General features: G+C 47.8%; 1 protein-coding gene across 1 annotated transcript in view; it reads left to right on the top strand.

Annotated features, from left to right (window-relative positions):
• ANKMY1 (ankyrin repeat and MYND domain containing 1) overlaps positions 1-4,553 on the top strand; it is a 57,294-nt gene that overhangs the window by 7,362 nt on the left and 45,379 nt on the right. The window lies entirely within an intron of this gene.

Below are 4,553 nucleotides of genomic sequence, written 5' to 3'. Positions count from 1 at the left end.
TAGTAACTTGTTAAGTACATTTGAAAGAACGAATCAAGTGCGCTGATGTTGTTAAGTTAAGCATGTGCTGGAGTGCTGAATAAAGGAGAATTCATTACTGCACCGTGAAGAGGTGTATTGTTGCGTTTGTCCGTCTCAACCTGCGCAACACATATATACAGCCTGGGTAGACCAGGTATGCAGCCTGGTGCGCTGCAAATTTTATCAAAGCAATTATATACCCTTCAGCTGTTTTTAAATACCTCATTTTTTTTTTTTTTTTTAGCTGCCAGCACTGGGTCATTGCCTGCTCTTAAAGTAGTGGTCTCAGTTAAATCTGTTCTTACAAGGCTGCCAGCAAGGTTATTTAATTTCATTTCGAGTTATCTATTCAAATACTGATGAACTGACTCCAACCTGGGAAATGTGGCAAGCATCGCATCAAGCACCACCTTGCTTTTGTTCCTTCTCCTTCAGAAGGGAACACGGAGAAATGTCTTCTGCTAGAAACAGCCCCACACCAAGAGTTGCCAGTGATGACAGATGAGGAAGGTGGGAAGCTATAAAACTTCTTTTGTTTCCATTTGCCTGCTCAAATGTGTGTGGAGGGAAGAGAGGGCAGGCAGAAGCCATCTGGATGGGGAGAGGGAACATTTCACACAGATGATGGGGGGGGCGGGGATGGGTGTGAGATCTTGCCAGCCAGGTACCACTTTATTGACAAAATAGTGGGGAGAAGGGGAATTTTCCTTGCAGTAGCGGTTGTTCTGATGGGACTGGCAAGTGGGGTCAGCGAGCCTGAGGTAAAATCCCTCTCTGAGGCCCTCTGCCCATCTTCACAAGGTCTTTGTATTTCCCAAGGGATCTTTGGCTAAAAACCAGCTGCATTTCTGCCAGAGCCTCCTTTGGGGCTGTGGCACTGGAGCTGCTTCATTTGCGCAAGCAGCCCTCCTCTCTGGGTGGTGGTGTGCAGGGAAGGTAACGGTGTCAGAGGTTGTTTGCTCTCCCTTTTCCATAGCCACACTGCCCTGCAAACAAAGCCCTGCAGAACTGCACGGAGCATCACGGGATGTCCCAGCCTGTCTTAATACCACCACTGGTCTCAAACATTTGGTGTTCCAGGAATCTGCTGGTGCATTGGACATACAGGGACTGTAATCATCCTCTTCAGGCTTGCTCCTGTTCTGTACCCCAGATCTTCTTCCAGAGCCAGATGTTGATGTTGATTCAGTCTCTGAAAGCTGTGTGTTTGCTGTGCACTCAGAGCTGCTGCACTTCATACACACCCAAGAATGCCTGGATTAGCTGGTCCTTCAGAGGCGGGGAGCTCTACGAATGAAAGAGTTTGTCTGGGAAAGAATGACGTAAACACAAGGAGCCTAGACTGGAGGCATTCGAGCAAACTGGGGCAGCATGGTGCTGCGAGCTGCTGCTGCCTGGATCCCTGTGCTCATCCTGGTCTGCTCCATAGGGTCCTAGCATCCTTGCTGTGTTCCCACATAACTTCTGACTTGTATGAGGCTAGGGAGGGCTGTTGGCTGGAGATACTAACACAGAAATTACCTCCCTCTTGAGGGAGGAGTTCTTCAATGAATGCAGACCTAGAGCTGCTGATCATTAAGGAGATTGTGGCCTTACAAAGGTGGGGCACTGGAAGCAGAGGGTGCAATGATCATGCACGTTGCTGCCCTGAGGAGCATTAAGAACAGAAAGGGAGCACAAAGTGATACTTTAATTAATTAATCAAAACCCCAGTTTTCCCCCAGCAGCGTTTTGACCTTTGAGAGCCTTTTCCTTAGATGCCTGTGCTGTGCTGCATTTGCTGCATCCACCCAGTATCAGTCTTCAAGGACCGGGGAGGGTCCTGCTGCCTGAAAGAGTGAAAGGAACATTTAAGAACTGAAAGCTGTTGCAGAGTCCATGGATTGGCTGTAAACTGGTACTGGTTCAGCTCCCACGCTGGTAAGAGCTTGTTACAAAATTTTAAAGTAAACTAACCACCTAGTTCCGGCTGTTGTTCACTGGAAAACGACTGATACAGTAAGCGCTGACATTACTGATGACCAGAATGCAATAAAAGAGAAATACGAGCATGCTGCACCTTGCCTAGAATGACTGGATTTTTTGAGGGCCAGGAGGTTTTCTAAAATGCTGATATTAATCAAATGCAAACTACTCACCTGCCTTGGCACTGTACTTTGGAATCTCCCAGGTATTTTGTGCTGAAAGTGTCAGTTTTTTCTGTCACAGAATTTGTAAACAAAAATGTTATGACAGGAGTGAGTTGTCCTTGTGGTACAGCGTGCTGATCCCAGAACTGCCAGGGCAAGCTCTGAAGCTCACCTTGGAAAGACAGGGCTCAGACTCAGCTCTCCCATCTCTCAGGCTGATGCAGCTGTTGCCCATCAGGTCACTTCTCCTGGTTGTACTCGCTGTCACCCAGCTGCTAGCAAGAGCACGGCTGTGGGGTCATCCGCTGTGGCACCCCCCAAAGGCAGGGAGATTCTTGGTTTTCCTCTTGGGATCCTCAAACTTATAAGGGGTCCTGGTCTTCTCTGTGTGTATGGGGGCATATTCTGAAAATGCAATACATGGGACTTTGGCTTATCGCGGCAGCTTGTGCCAAGACAATGCCTCTTTTTGATAGGGTCAGTGACTCCCAGGAGAGGGAGATGCAGCATCCCTCTGGAATTTAGGAAAAGATTTGGTGCAGGGCAACAGAAAAAAATGTCTTCCGGTTGAAGTGGACATTGTCACAAATGCTCTAAGTGATGGATCTGGGGAGGGGGTAAGGAACTGAGATACCAGTGTTCAGAGGGGTTCCGTGTAGCTGGCCACAAGTGATCAGTGAGCTCCCCTGAGGATCAGCTTGGGATGGATTTTGATTAACATTTCATTTCCAGTCTCAAAACTAGCAGAGGACCTCACCAGAACTGTGAGTAGGATTTTCGTCAGGCAAGGGGAACTCAAGGGGGAAGAGGTGTTAGCACAAGAGAAAATGGATATGAAAGCCATTTATAATGCTGGCTAGACAGTGAGAATATTGGTTTTTTAAAAGGAACACTGGTGCAAAAAAAAAAAAACCCACCCCAAACTGCTTTTGCAATGCAATGTGAATAACGCAGTAAAAAGAAAAAAAACCACAATGAAATTCCAGGGGGTCTCTCCTGGTCCTTGTGGAGAACCATTACTGAATGTAGTTTGTCTCGACATTGCCATTGTACCACCATTTCCTGCCACTCAGAAGGTCCTGCCCTCACGGTCTGCAGACAAACAACAGCATGCGCCTGCACAAGGCTAGAAGACATCCGAAGAAGACAGCACGTATGGCATGAACTGCACATACACCAGTGCGATCTGCACATGATCAAGGGACCCCAATCCCTATAAAAGGAGTGTGTGCGGTCCAGTAAGGGGGCTCTTTCCTGTCTTCATCCCTCCCCTTTGGCGTCAAAGCCAGCATCGTGTGGACTGAACCTGGAGTAGCAGACGGGGGCGCCGGAGCATCGACTGTGCCACACATGGAGGCATCAGAACATCACTGGACCCGGGGCGGTGGTAGCTAGTCCTCTCTTTCGCTCTCTCCCGTTCACCCCATCCTCCCTGATGTAAACCCGCTCCCTTTCTAGCTCTCCTTTTCTCTCGTCCCCCTTTTTTCCCTCTTTTTTTCTCAGTTCTTCCCCTTTGCCTTTCCCTCCTCTGTTACCTCCTCATGTGGTTCCCTCCTCCCTCCACATCAAAAATAAAGTTGAAAGGTTGTACAACATTTGACCGGATTTAGTGTCTTAATCTCATCCTTGGGATCGTATCAAAACCTCCCCAACATTGGATCAGGACAGTCCTGCATTTTTCTGGCAACAATAAATTAACTCTAATTTCTTTCTAATAAGCTACAACCTCCCATTACAACTTACAACAGAAACTACTCCATATTTCTTGAAGATCTAAAATTCATACCAGATGATAAGCTCAGCAGATGACGAGTGCATTTCCACCTGTAAGCAAGCAGCAGGCAGTTCCTGTTCGGCACCTTCCACGCCCCGGCACTGCGAGTGCGGTGATGGCTTTCAGGCTACAATGTGATTCTGACAGGTGGAATCCTGGGGTTTAATGCAGGGGCTGTAAGCTTTGATAAACAATCAAAAAAAAAAAAAAGGATTACAAAAGCAGATCTAAACGTTTTAAAGATCAGGGACTTTTGTTTAAACTCATTTCATGGCTTCAGTGCTCAGTGGAGATTAAGGAAAACTTGTGTTTGTTTTCCTATGAATTGACTTCAGATCGACTGCTTTCATAGGGAAGGGAGGCTTAAACTGGTTGGTTGGCTTCTCTAATAATGCTGGAAAATCTGGGACTTTGGAGGGTTTTGGTTAAATACAGTTTTTTTTACAAAGTCAAAGACCCACAATAACCTCACAAGGGGCCAGGGCCGAGGCCTGGCTCGGGGGCGGCTGCTGCTCCTGCATTTCTGTGGCTGCTGTTTGCGCTTCGATAGCGATCGGTCCCGCTCCACTCAGCCTCACCTCATCAATCGGGCGGAAAAATGCCGCGGCCGCTGCCTCCCGCGGCCCTCA

The sequence above is a fragment of the Egretta garzetta genome, unplaced genomic scaffold (assembly GCF_000687185.1).
Source record: "Egretta garzetta isolate BGI_Z169 unplaced genomic scaffold, ASM68718v1 scaffold143, whole genome shotgun sequence".
Taxonomy (NCBI): Eukaryota; Metazoa; Chordata; class Aves; order Pelecaniformes; family Ardeidae; genus Egretta; species Egretta garzetta.
The sequence above is the reverse complement of the archived record's forward strand: the minus strand, read 5'-3'. Positions and strand labels throughout refer to the sequence as shown.